The sequence below is a fragment of the Sabethes cyaneus genome, chromosome 2 (assembly GCF_943734655.1).
Source record: "Sabethes cyaneus chromosome 2, idSabCyanKW18_F2, whole genome shotgun sequence".
NCBI lineage: Eukaryota > Metazoa > Arthropoda > Insecta > Diptera > Culicidae > Sabethes > Sabethes cyaneus.
The window spans coordinates 176520499-176535662 of record NC_071354.1 but is presented as its reverse complement, the minus strand read 5'-3'; positions in this window follow the sequence as shown (position 1 = coordinate 176535662).

The following is a 15164-nucleotide window of genomic DNA, read 5'->3' as shown; positions in this document are numbered from 1 at the left end:
TTTATTCTATGGTAAATTGAGACCCCTCCCCTCTTTATAAGGGGAATTATAACTCCTCTCCCCTTTAAGAGGGGGGGGGGGGTCCATACAAATTTACTCATAACTCGAGAACTAATCAAGCAAATGGAACCAAATTTGGCCTGTACGTGTTTTTGGAGGCAAGAATTTTTTCTATGATGAATTAGGACCTCTCCCCACTTCAAGAGGGGGGGCTCCTATACAAATGAAATACAAATTTCCTCATAACTCGAGAACTAATCAAGCAAATAGAACCAAATTTGGCATGTTGAGGTTTTTGGAGGCAAAAATGTTTTCTATGGTGAATTAGGATCCCTCTCCTCTTTAGAAAGCGAGTTATGACCATCTCCTCGTTAAGAGGGTGGGCTTCCATACAAATGAAATGCAAATTTCCTCTTATCTCGAGAACTAATCAAGTAAATGGAACCAAATTTGGCATGTGGGAGTTTTAGATGGCAGAATTTTTTCTGTGGTGTATCACGACCCCTTCCCCTTTTAACAGGGGGGCTCCCATACAAATGAAATACAAATTTCCTTATAATTTAAGTACTAATCAAGCCAATGGAACCAAATTTAGCATGTAGGAGATTTTTGAGCCTTGAATTTATTTTATGATAGTTAGAGACCTCTCACCCCTGTGGTAGTGGTATGTGGACTCTCATACAAATAAAACAGAAAGTTTTGCGAAACTCAAAAACTAATCGAACTCGAGAAATTCGAGACTCTTCCATAAAACATTAGTCAATAACAAGACCACAAAAACTATCTATAGTAACATTAGATCATTCAGGACGAGACGGCCGCGAGTGTTGCCGGCGACCCGCCGTCGGAAGCGCCGCCCACTGTGGGGAGGTAACTCCCCGCAGAAATCACTGCTGTCTAGGTTTATTTATTTTCCTAGGTCTACCTGGGTTTCCTGGAACGAGCGATAGCGAGTAAGGAGAGGATCGCAAAATGGTACTTTCCACAAAAAAGTTTTCCGTGAAATGGTACATTCCGCTTAAGGTTTTTCGCAAAATGATATTCGGCGTAATGTTGTACAATCATGGCGAATATTACTATCCGCTTTCTGGCTATGCAATGAGGGGACAGGGGAGTTGTTTTGTATTTTACTGTGAGGAAAAATTGCAAATTCGTATATCAAACTACTAAATTAAATTCCTGGTTACTAATAAGCATTAACATAAGCAGCAAATCAGCGTATCTGGCATTTTATCCTGCACGTTATTGTATATTAGCTTTTTGACTGCATAGGTGTTGTAAATTGGCACCCAAAATTGTATTCAAATTCTTCGTGTCGGTAATTAGCTGTAAATTAGCATTGCCAGCACTATAAGAAGGTTATCAGTAAAGTAACTGTATATTTGCAAAATAGCATTTAAGTAGCATTTAAGGCGACTTAAATGCTTATTGGTCTATATTTGAATAGCAGGTGATGTTTATTGGTTACCTGAGATGCTTTCATAGTTTCGTAACTGCCAAAATGAATCATCTAAGGTTGAACTTCTCAGAAACTTGCTAAACTCGAGATTGTGACAAAGATCATCTGAGATTCATGATTTATGTACAACACAGGTTAATTTATGGCAATACGAAGTTTGTCGGGTCAGCTCTCAGCTAGTGTTTCAACAAAACTGATAGCAATATCTAAAACAGAGTTAAAGCATTCTACTTTAAATTTTAGAATAGAATCAGTTCGTCATCTGCTTTATATGAAAAATGTTTCTTCTTGTGGCAGGAGCGAATTCAATCTTAGAAATAAACGACGCATCAAAGTCACAGTCAATGTTGCAAATTGAACGAGAATCACCCAGCAAACACCAACTCGTATGTCAATGTACGAAAATTATCGGTATTGACTTTAAATAAATTCAGTGTCGTAAATATAGCCTAATGAAATGCACACAAGTTTATATTCTGTCGTATTTGACGATAGCAAGTGATTGAACTGCGACTTCCAGTAGAGAATTGTATAGCATCATAAAACTAAACACTTTGAGTCGGGTCTTATCGCATACAAAGATTCTAAAGTTAAATTGTTAACGTGTCTTTTGTAGTACGTATATGGCCTCCAAGTTAGTACGTATATGCTAGTTTTGTGCATCAGATACGATTTTTCAGGGTATATTTAGGTACATATAACTCATTTGTAACTCTGATATGCATACGAAAATGTTTGCTGGGCATGCCGCTGACGCAAGCGTATGACAAACTGCCGCTGTTGCTGTATGCAGACATTCTTCTACCTACACACTCGCGAACGGACAGCCCAAGTAACATTTTGGGTTTTATTGCACTTTTATGATGGCATTCAAGACCAAAATTAGTCTTGAAAACCGCCATAAGAGTACAATAAAACTCACATTGTTGCTTGGGAGCTTTGTAGCATTCTTCTGCATAGTCCACTCACGAGGCAAACAACTCGTGAGTAGCTGCCCGTGAGGGCTAGCAACACACTGGGTAAAGATTTTGCATTACTTTTCATTTTGTTTTGTTTCTTCATCTTATGCCTTCGATTCTACATGCGAGTGGGAATGCAAGCTCTTGCGAATGATCGGTATCAGCTGCTCGGGCTGCAATGACAAGTGAGAACCACGACCGTGGCTGTTAGCTAAATACTCTCTCGCAAAAACTCGTTGCAGTGCACGAATAAATTAAAGCGAGAGTCCGAAAGGGATGTTTACGCTGCGGCGTGTGTGCGTTAGAATACACGAGTGCGGGCTTTGCAACACCGGTCGCAGCTAATCACCATTTCTTTTGCATAATTGTCGGTTTCAACATTATTAGAATGATAAATCTTCATAAACAGAATTCCTATTGCAACAGAAACTTTGTACTACCTTGCTGCTTAATCGGAAGATGAATCTGCTGATTGGTGATTTTGAAGAGATTCGAGCATCTCTCCTGAAAAATTTCTAAACAATTTAATAGCGTCAATAAGACTATCCCACCACGTTTATCTGAGTGTTTTAATTGTTAAGTTTGGTTGCAAATAGGTTTTCATTAGAATCTTCGAAGCTATAATTTTGCAGCTCTGAAACACGGGTTTTTTTTTGGTGGAGTACAAATGGATAGCGGAGACTGGTATAGGCTTATGAATCTTGAACTGCAGGCGCTACTTGGAAAGATTTCCATAGTACACCTGGCGAATGTAAGGAGAGTATGGTGGGTCGGTCACGTTGCAAGAATACCGGATGACTGCGCAGTGAAACCTGTTCTCTTCAAGATCTCCTTAGGCCTTAGGAATAGAGAGACCCTGGGTGCTTTAGGCCCTGACTCGACCAGGCTGAACCTGAAACCGTTTTGTTTATGTCAAGACGTTCACCGAACTGGCGGTCAATAACCCAGGACCAAATACAACGGAGAAATGGCGCCCCCTTCAGAGTGGTGCACCAAGCAGCTGCTTGTTTTTCTTAAGGGATGTGTCGGCCCTGACCGGGCTTCATGGGGGCTCGCGCAACTACGGATCAAGCTTTTATCGTTTGACAGATCTTGCAAAAATGTCAGGAATACAACGTGCTCACGCGTCATATCTTCATTGACTACAAAGTAGCATATGATAAAATCTGTCGACACCTGCTATGGCAGATAATGCATGAACACGTTATTCCGGACAAACTGACGCGACTGATAAGAACTATATTGGATCGAATGGTGTGTTTCGTGCGCAACTCGGGAAACTCTCGGGACTCCCTTCGGTACGGGACGAGGGCTGAGACGGTCTATCGAAGCGAGAGCCAACATTTAAGCTCTATAGGTGACTTTGATATCATAACCATGATGATAACATAGCCAGCACCTTTACGACAGCGGTAGCAATATGAAGGCCAGACTGAAAGTGGAGTCAAGGACGATTGGGCTAAAATTAGATACTTCGAATACTAAATACGTGGAAAAAGAAGACTCTAAGAAGACAAACCTGCGCTTCCCACGGACGGTGATCATTAACGACGACGAACTTAAAATAGCAATTTTTTATAACGGTTGTTTTTTTACAATTGACGGAGAGGACGGTAGAAGAAAGTAATAGTATCCAAAGAGAACGGAACAAGGCGTGACGGTGATATTTATAATTTGCTTTTAAAATTATGCAATGGGGTTAACGATACAACAATACCACATGCCAGCAAAGCGTCAGATTTATGATGATTTAATCATCCTTGGCTGAAACGAGGCGTGCGAAACGAAACGAAATGTTTTCAGCCTTACTCGATTCATCCGCTAGTTACTTATTTAGTCATTAATCTTTCTCTTCTCTAAATAAATAAATAAATAAATTAATCTTTCTCTTTCAAATAATCCGGTATTTAATTCCTCAAACTGGACGTTTGGCTTATCATCGCACATCAGAATGGGAAAATATTTCGACACACAACATGTCAATCAATCAGAACTAATGCATTATTTTGCCCAACTTCAGCAACAGTACCCCACCAGGTAATTCCAGTGCCGGAAAATACACTACAGTGCCATACCGAAAGCTTATCGCATGCTAGGAAAAAGTCGCTCAATTTTTCCTCCTGGCTCATATGCGCAACACACATATATCTTCATGTCAATATTTTTACCAAACTGCATCGACTGACCAGTCGATGTTTTGAATGATGATTGTGACTACAGTACGAGGGTAGTCTCCTGCCAGCAAAAGGCTTCAACCCTCTCTGCGTAAAATAAACGGGATGTACGGTGAGCCATATCCCTGTCGCGGACTTGCAGATTGCACATCATGTCGGCCGTTGCGTCAGTCGAGAAAGCGCAGTTTTTCCATGCATCTGAGAAAGGTCAACGTGCTGCTCTGCTCACTGGGCGATATCGATTTCCGCACGTGTTACCGTGAGTGATAGAGAAAATACATTGCCTCGTTTTGCCTACCCGGTAGGTACCGGTACGTGGGATCGTGATGGAGCACTTACACTGCAGAACGAATGATAAAGGATCTGCAGGCAGCAAAGTGTTTATGCGTTGGTGTTTGCGATTGGGTGAAGGATAAGGGAAGAACTGTTGCGTGGACTTTATCGTCTCCAGCGAACGCTGGTTGTGTTTCGTTGAGCGAACAATATGTTTTACTGAGATAGGGTTTACCATACTTGGATGATTAAGTCAAAAAACTATATTATTTTAATACACATTAAATGATAAAATATGATTTCCACATATTTTAAAATTGTGAAAAATTATCCACGAGATTTTCGTTTTAGATCATTCTAACCGGTCCCTGTATTGAAGATTGAACCCTTTTATTTAACACAACAGCACCGCTGCATTGGGGCTCTGGTGCTTCGAGAACTTGAAAGTATGTACCAACTCGAGAGGCAGGGAAAAGTGTTTACAGAACCATACTCAGACCGGCTTGTTTGCGTACATCAATCAATCAATTTATCGACATCGATACCGGTCGTCCTCATCGTCGTCGTCGTCGTCGTCGACGCCGTCAACGTCAGTACGGGTACCTTCTATGGTCGGCACTCGAGGAAAGTTGATTTCAGAAATGTGTTTTCCCAGCAACTTGATGAAAGAAACCTATTCTTTGCATCGCATCATCACAAATTCATGAATACTATGAAAATGCTGCCGATTCAGATCCAAAAATTTATTAGTTCGGGCATTTTTGATTATACATGATCCGGTACACTTCCCCTGAAGCTGTCTTCTATTCAGTGCAGACGCAACCGAAATCCCGTTCAACGGTCGAAGGAAATTTTCAATTACTTTAAAAGATTGAAAATCAGTAAATTTATGGCATTATCGTCTATCCCTTTTCAAGTGATTTCCCGCTCAATCCTCCTTCGCATGGGATTGAGCCTCGCTGCCATAGACAACCAACCGCATGGTACAGCTTTCGGCACTTCTAAACAAGCCTCCTTATCCGGATTCGGAGCTGATTTTTTTCTCCCCGTTGAATGTCGGGGTTTTTCCTGATGTAGCGCATATTTTCTCCATCCCAACGTGGGATTTTCTCCGGCTCAAGTGGTTTCTGCCAACCATATATAAATCCTAGCCCGTTCTCAAGACGTTGACTATGAAGCGATAAAAAGGCCTGGCGTATGCAGAATTTTCGGAATGAACCCCGAGGAGTGCCGCCCGCGAGGACGACGGGTCCGCGCGTCGAATGTGGTTCCGCTCTGCTGGAAAAGGTACTATACTTCTGCATTTATCGTGTACGATAGCGATGTTTCTAATCTTTACTTCGAAAACTGGACGCATTTTGCGCTGATGCGTGTAGGAAATTCCCTGTGTGCGAGCGCGCACAAAGTTCAAAAACGGATGCTGAGGATTATCCTATCCGGGAATACTATTTCGGTCATATAAATTGGGGTTTGCCACAAGGGCTGACTGAAGTATGGTAGAATATTACTAAGGAGTTTAACAAGCTCAGAGATGGGCAGGGAAGACAATTCAGACTTGCCAGCCTAGGAAGCATCGAAAAGAAGGGCCATCCATTTTGCTATGCTGTTAGTTAAATCGTATATTTAAGGATATTTAAAAGCTGGTGAAACTAACTCTCGTACTGTACTATGATTTCTAAACAGGTGCTTTGATATTCGAAATATCCAATGAAACCGTCATTTTGCACTATTAATTCATCATTTTTCGGGAGTCACCTTTACACGTTTGCCCGTAACTTCTGTATCAAAAGTAATTTCGGCAATTTTAAAACCATCTCTGACTCCATCTCATCTTACCATCTCCGATTACGTCGAATAGATTACTTTCTTAATGCTAGATTTGAATTATTCTAACACTGAATACATTTCTAGACAACGTAACATCAAACACCTTACAAACATAATTAAAAACTTAAACAATTGCTATACTCGTAGTTTGTTTAGTGAAACGAAATTGCAAATAACGATGGATTATGGAACTGCGTACGAACGAGGTACGTTCCTTTGTTTCTGATCCTGAAGCTCGAAGTATTCAACGTTTCCTGTAATAAGGTCAAAGATAAATAGCCGCTGCTGTTTGACTTTTTGGTAATAGCTTGTTTCCTAAACATGAAAAAATGAATGAAATTTGCAAAATATATAAATACGGTTATAATGGTAACAATAGATAGTCTAAAGGAGCTTCAAGAAGGACATCGAATCACAGATATTACAAGATTCCATCGCAGTTTAAACGGAAGAACGACCCTTTTTTCACGTATTTCCCATGTTCCATCATCCCCGACGACAAAGTTTAACAGCTTACAGATCTATGGTTATTTTTTCCACCCTTTATTGGTCGCCTGGTGGTCGGTCGGTCGCTTGGTTTATGACTGACTCTTATTTCCTATGCGTTAACGACTGTGATTCTTCCAACCTTGCAAGGCAATGTGTTTAAAGCATATGAAAATTTTGTAATCCACCTTGCAGCTTGAAGGAGTATTCATCTATTTCATATCTTTACAGTTACAGATTGTAAATATTTCAATAGAGTATAATAGAGCAGTTTTCTATTGGATAAATATTGCACTTTTTCAATTATTGTTTCAATTATATGTTATTTACACCAGCGGCAGCGTCGTAGCTTGCATTTGGCCAGACTGGTCCCAGCCAAGAGCGCTAACTCTAGGGGGCCCTAAAAGCAACCTGAATCTTAGTAAGGCACTTTCGAGTGTAGCGAAATATTGGATATAGAGAGTTCTACGAATCATGTATGGCAGTCTCATTCTAAAAAATAATAAACGAAGGAACACTAGTTTAGGAAACAAAGGGGTGCTAAATCGGGTCTTCGCCAAGGCCGCCACAATGTCACGCTACGATGTTCTGAAACCAGGTCTAGAATCTGATCCAAAATCTGATAAAAAAGTGGTCCAAAACATGGTCCATAATCTAGTCCAAATCTGACTCGAAATCTGCAATAACATTTGCTAAAAAGTGTGGTTCAAAATATGGTCCAAGTTCAGAATCTGGCTCAAAATCTAATCCCAAATCTGGTTGCTGGTTTAAAATCTGATCGAAAATGTGGTTCAGAATGTAATCAAAAATTTGGTCCAAAATCTGGTTAATAATCTGACCCAGTTTGAGAAGCTTATCCAAAATTTGATCCAAAGGCTTATGAAAAATGTGCTTCAGAATCTGATTCAGGCTCAAAATGTTATCTTGGTCCAGTATGTGGATCAAAATGTGGTTCTCAATATTATCCAAAACCTGGTCCAAATTTGATAAAAATTTGGTACAGAAACTGATGGAGGTGAAACATTTGGTCCAAATGGTGACCAAATTCTAATTAAAAATGTAGTCCAAAATTTGGTTCAAAGTCTAATTTAAATCTGTTCAAAATTTTGTTATAAAATCTGAATTTGATAAAAAATGTAGTCAATCTAGGTCCAAAATGCAATCCAGGTCTAGAATCTGGTTCAAAACCTGATCCAAAGTCTGGTTGATGGTATAAATCTGATCAAAATTTGGTTTCAGTTCCAGAATTTGGACCCAAATTTGATGCAAAATCTGGTTCAAAATCTGATAAGAAATTAAGTCCAGAATCGGGGCAAAGTTCACAATCTGGTCCAGGTCTAGAGTCTTGTCCAAAATTTGATCAAAAATGTATTCCATAATTTCTGGTCCAAATCTGATAAAAATGTGGTCTAAAATCTGTTCTAGAATCTGATGCAGCTCCGAGATCTTGTTCAGTCCAGAATCTGATCCAAAATCTAATAAAAGATGAGGTCTGGTCGAAATCTGATAAAAATGTGGTCCAGACCAGATCAAATCAAAAATGTGGTTCAAAATTTGGTCCAGAATCTAGTCCAAATTTGTTCCAAAATTTGGAACAAAACTTGATAAAAATACGTTTCGCAATCTAGTCCAGGTTCAAAATAAGGTCCCGGACCGGAATCTAGTTTAAAACCTGATTCAAAATTTGGTTGATGATTTAAAAACTAATCAAAATCTAATCAGAAATATGTTCCAAAATCTAATCTAATCGAATCTAGTCTAAATCTGTTCAAAAATTGGTAACAAAATCTGATAAAAATGTGGTTCAGAATTTATCGCAGGTTCAGAATCTGCTTGATGGCTTAAAATCATATAAAAAATAATAAACTTGGAAGGAACACGGATTTAAGGGAATGCTACAACGAGTCTTTGCCAAGGGCGCCACAATGTCACGCTACGGTTCTGGTATGGTAGCGGGTGGCAACTAAAATTTTGGATTTTTTTCGCGGCTCCAATACTCAACAACAAGCGAGCTCAGAGGGAAATGAGAGTATGTATGTGTTAGCTCTCTCTCTCTCTCTCTCTCTCTCTCTCTCTCTCTCTCTCTCTCTCTCTCTCTCTCTCTCTCTCTCTCTCTCCCTCTCTCTCCCTCTCTCTCTCTCTCTCTCTCTCTCCTCTTTTGGTCAACATTTTTTGTTTCGTTTATGATTGCCCAGTTTTGATTAAAATGGCGTCGAAACAAGAAGCATGTCGGGAGCGTGTTGTACAATTCTACGAACTGCCACAGAAATCTCGGCAAAAAGTATACGGTACAACATTTAAAAAGCAAATATGTTGCGGCTCCGACTGTTTACCATATCCTAAGATGCCCAACAACTCCGGAGTGATTCGCGATTAGGGCGCAAATAGCAAAATGTAAACAATGAGGAATATCACAGTGATAATTTGCAAGTACATTTTCCAGTCGTAATTTAAATAAAAGTAACAAAAATCGAGTTTAAAGACATAAATTGGTATAGAATAAAGCAATCTTATAATTTCACAGCAATACTGCATTTAATCTGTGTATTCAAGCTCAAAATCTAAGTTTTCTAGTTTAACTCCTTGAAATGAGCCTCAAAGCAATTTGACAATGAGATTTGCCCAGCCCTGTTTCGCCTTGTTTTGGTTTTTTATTTAGTTTCGTCTGTTCACATGCGCCAGTGTTTTGATAACAACGTAGTTTCGCTCTTTACTATCGCCTGTTTACAAAACGATTTGCAAATAAGCCTGTTACTTCATAACAACGAAAGGGGCTAAACTGCAAATTGTCTTGTGTTTTGATTGAACACTTCTATCGCCCATCACTAAAAACTTGTTTTAAATAATTGTAAAAAATTATTAAAACAGAATTAAAACAGAAGAAAGGATTCTTGCTATGGATATTGCCAGTCTTTTTAAGGCTGAGGGTGCGATAAAACGATTTGTTTACATTTTGCTAGTTGCGCCCTAATCGCGAATCACTCCGGAACTATTCGCAAGCATGGTAGTGGAAGACCACCCAAAATTATGAACGCAGAAGGACATTCTCTCTCTCGTGCCTTCAACAACAAGTTTGACTATCAATTAAGATGCCCCAGACGAATGTTTGAAGCAAATTCTCATCCCGTTTTGGCCGGATAGACCATCATCGCATTACACCAAAAAAACACAAACCTTCCTGAATACCCATTCGAGCCCATTTGTACCCAAAGACCACGACCCGAAAAATCTGATCCGAAGATTTCTTCGGGATTTTGAGTTCCTTGGGTATAAAAATAACTGAAGAGCCACAAATTGCAAACATTTGATTACTAGAATCAAGAGATGCATTCGCAAAGTGACGCAAATATGACGGCCGTATAACGCTGATATTCCGACATCAAACGGAACCTTCGCCGAACAGCCGATTTCGAACCGGTGGTTTTCAAATGTACACTAATTTTTTTGAATAATGGATATTGTATCTTTATTTTCGGTAAATCAGATCTTCTTCAGGAAACTTTGTCTTTTTGACAGCTTGTGAAAAAAGTTCCAAAATTTTAGCTGCCACCCGTTATTACGCAATGACGACAATTTTAAGATTTTCCCATCGAACGGGAAAAGCAAACGCCAGCAATACGTATACACGCATTAAACCGCAAACCATTTTATGTACCTACCTACAGAAGTGTGCTTGCGTGCGTCACAGCACAGCCACAGCGCTGCGTTGCGTCGTTGCGTCGTTGGTCGAAGGGTGGCGGTGATATTTCATTTCCTCAACACCGAAGAGGGATTAGACGCCCGAAATGGATCGTTCAACAGGAAATAAAAGTGATGCAAACAATGCGAAAAGTGTTCTGCTGAATCGACTGTTTCCTCGCTTTATCCGCTTCTTGGATTCAACAGTCCGCAACAGTCCAAAGTCAGAGTGCGATCTCCAGCAAGGATATGTCCCCGCCGCCAAATAGCTTGCTAAATGTGCTGATGATTTTTTTCCATTCTTTATCCTTGTTACCCTACCGTCTTTGAAACGTTTTCTGTTTCTTCATTTGGTCTGCGGCTTCAAGTTCGTCCGGGGTGCGGTGCGGTAATTTATGCGGTTCACTCTCAGCCCTTGGGCGCGTGTCATCGTGAGAGCTTGTGGCTTTTTATTCCATTTTGCACGCAGTTTTTCTTTAACCACTTTAGTTAAAACGGTTTGGACTTTTTCTTCTCAGCCCAGCCTTTTCTCAAACACGCAGATTTGGATGTGTCCCCGTGGAGTCCCCACTTTACTTGGTCGGTTGGTTAAGCAAGTTGTCAACTGCCACGGAGCTTCGATTGATGGTAATATTACAGAATTCAACCCATTACAGTATGTTAAATTCAAAACAAGAAAACAATTTTCTACTTATGTAACTCAAATTGAAGCATCGCACATTATTGATCGTTCCGAGAGCAGCAGCCCAAGCGAATGGATTCAACATCTTTCTTGCCTTCGTCACCACAGTGTCAGCCAGCCGACACCGTGTCCTGCCAGCGAAGGCAAGGGTGAGAAATAATGCGAGGAAACGAAATTATCTCGAAATTCCGGAACACCATCTCAACAACCCTCTCGAAATCCAAGTCACTCCGCTATTACCGCTCGCAGTTCCGACTCACTTGCTATTGCTATACGTTGCAAGAAGGACTGGAATTCTTATCCCTATCCGAAATGCTGCGGTTCAGTACTGTTCGACTTGGGCAGCCCCGTCACTCTCCGCACCGTACGTCAAATGAGATAAAGTGTAGCCCAGCAAATTAGAATAAGATAAAACAAAATCCTTCGCATTCGGTGCAAGACAGCATACACACACTTGATGGGATTAGCACAGGGAGTCCTTCATCAAAGTGATATTGAAGCATCGGCTAGTGGGAGTGGGTGGGGGGGCTGAGGACCCGACAGGGCAGGCGAATGGTTATATTTTCAGGCTCTGATGTGGTTTTCCGAGTCACACCCATCAACATATCAAGCTTAGGCCTCAACAGGACTATGCTTGTGCTCGTACATAGCAACTCCGAGATGTAGGAGATCGGATACGCTTGTGTCGTAAAATGTTATCCGTATGAAGCGAAACTATACATCGTTGAACAGGCAGATGCAAAAGAGGGAAAAGCATGCTGATGTTGGGATAACAAGTAAAATGTGTAATCCCATTTCCAGTTTGTCTTGAGTCATTCAGATGTTTCCAGTGCCATTGTTACCATACTGAAATGTGTGCGGCATAATGCCGATGCAAAAAAGTTTCACTCTTCAGCAGTGTCGTAAATCTCAATTTTATCGAAACTGGTCGAGAAGAGATAATTCCGTTTGAATATATCTTTAGTCCCAATAATAATGTTGCTGATGTACGCATATGTATGGGAAAGGGAAGCCTTTTTAATACACTGACTGCAGTCACTCTGAAGTAAATTTCGAGCAACCTTATTTTCATTTACTTACAAGAGAGGATGTAAAATAAATACAACATTAAAAAGACAATCTTGATTTTGAGTTTTACAATCATGTAACTCTTAAAAGATTGCGTAGCAGTGTAATGTTTGATGTAATAATTAACGAAATTACCGAAAAATGAATTATCTCATATCGCTCCGTTTTGACAAAACATTTGTTACAAATTCGGTTAAATGATTTTGCGATATAGTTTATTCTATAGAACTCCTTTCGATTGCTGGCAGAAATAACCAAATGAATCATAACTAAAGTTTTTGGAGAGTCTTAGTAGAATACAAAACCTGAAATTAAATAAAAGAAGTAAACTTTTTCCAACCGGACACCATCGGTAAAAAAGTTGGGAATCCCAAATTCTACCAACTGCAAAGGATAAGTTATCAAACTATAAGTTATCCAGAGAAGCTTCGAAAATAGAAAACGTCGAGCTTTGCCAAGAAATTCTTAATTTGGCAAGCAATTTGTTCCTGTGGAAAGCGGAGTTTACCTTTCGAGACCCCAGGGATCACAAACATAGACAGGTGTGTTTGAAAGAGTGTCTCTAAAAGCAATATCTTCCTCTTCTGAAGTCTCACAACTGTCCTATGATCCTCTGGTTGGATTTGACTTCATGCCAAAGGCCGTGCTGGAGTGGCATAGCTCAAAACCCGAAAGCTCTAAACCCGTCAAATACACCGGTGCTGCGGCCAATCGAGAAATAGTAGGCTACTATGAAGCAGAATCTTCTGAAACATCCTAAAGTAGTCAAAACAGTTGAAGAAATAAAGAAAGTATGGGTAAATATGCAAACCATGTAGATTTGGAGGTTGTGCAAAACCAAATGGGTAGGGTTAAGGCCAAAGTACGGGCATTCACATACGGAGCTAACCCTAAGTTTAATTGTTTGATTTGATACCCTGAAAATTTGATTAAAATCGAATAAACACACGAATTTTGTGAATTAATTTTGTGTGTTGCAATTTTACAGTGGACACCTTTTATGATCTGTGTAAAAAATTGAAATGGTTAAACAGAATAACCGTAACTTTACCATCTGTTACCGGTCATTTTGTTAAATGAACGGTACCAATCAATAGCGTCAAAGTTTTGCGATTTAGTGTCTAAAGTTAGTCGATAATTGTAGTATGTAAGTAAAATTTGTCAATTAGTTTTGTTTTGTTTGTCTGGCTCTTGTTTATTGTTGTATTGTTAGTTTATTTTGCTTTGTTGTTTGAACATTTATTGTATTCTTGTTTAACATAGGATAAGATAAAAACTCATCCAATATTAATTAGGCGACGAAAAATTTGCGAAAAATCGATTTATGTGCGCGTTACTATTTAATAGCCTAAGGAGACCTTGTCTACATTGATGACTCAGAAGCTCAAAAGAGGCCTTTTGCGCCCACCCCGGAACATCCAGACCAGGTGTTGGGGCTTAGCATGGAGGCTCTAAAGGCTGCGTAAATCATTCACTGATTCAGGGACAGTCTTACCTATTAAATGGTAACGCCATTAAAACACGTTTGTAACGGAAAGACCTCAACGTAAAAGACGGCAAAAAGTCCGCACTAAATTGATAACCCCGTAATACTTCCCGATCGTACAGCCATTTTTATACCACTTTGGACTGCATGAAAAAGTGGTATCCGGTGGTGATTACGGAGGGAGACGGAGAGTGAGAGGGAGAGGTAGGGAGGAGACAAGAGGAGAGAAGGGAGTCTGTTCGGGTTGATCGACTAAAGGAAAGATCGGCTCGGGAGAGTCGGATGAAAGCCGTAATCACGTACGGAGCGGCTAGTTAATTCCCCGTCGAACATCCAAAAATCTCTTGCGAAGTGTAAATTAGCGAATCTGCCACGAGGCCTAGAATAGTGTACGGCTGCGCGAGTGACGATATAGGCCTCGAAGAGCCCGGAGTTTCTCCTTTTTGTAACACCGAGAAGATTTCGGAATACTGGCTTGCTGAGTGCAGAGTGACAGCGTCGTTCGGCAACAAAGTCCAGCGCTTCGTAGTGTACATTCTAGTGGTTTAAGCGGCAACCACATACCACGTGAGAGTCGAACTCACAGCTCCCAATCTCTAGTTGAGCGTATTGTTTAAAAAATGCATTAGCAGGTTACGTATCAGTGCACATAACTCCGCGCACTAATTTTCAACTTGATTATAATTTCGCTCATTCGTATACATAATTCCGCGTACTTTATTGCTATCGTAATTATCACATGAGCCGCCCAGCCTAGCTTCGAGGTACGATGCTGATCTAACAAGCCAGTCGTCGTATGTTCGAATCTCGGCTAGGCGGTGCTTGCTAGTTAGAGTCAGTAGGATTGTTGCACTGGCCCCGTAATTTTCCTGTACTCTAACAGCCGGCTGCGAAGTCTGTCGATAAAGAAGGGTAATGTCTAAAGACGGTATAAACCCATGGCTTTGCTTTTAATTATCACATAGACAAAGCCCGAGAAAAGCCCATGACTAAATTAGACCAAAAGTTAAATAAGTACATTGTAGATCCGGACGTATGATAGGAATTGGAGCCATAGACAAACAGATGTTAC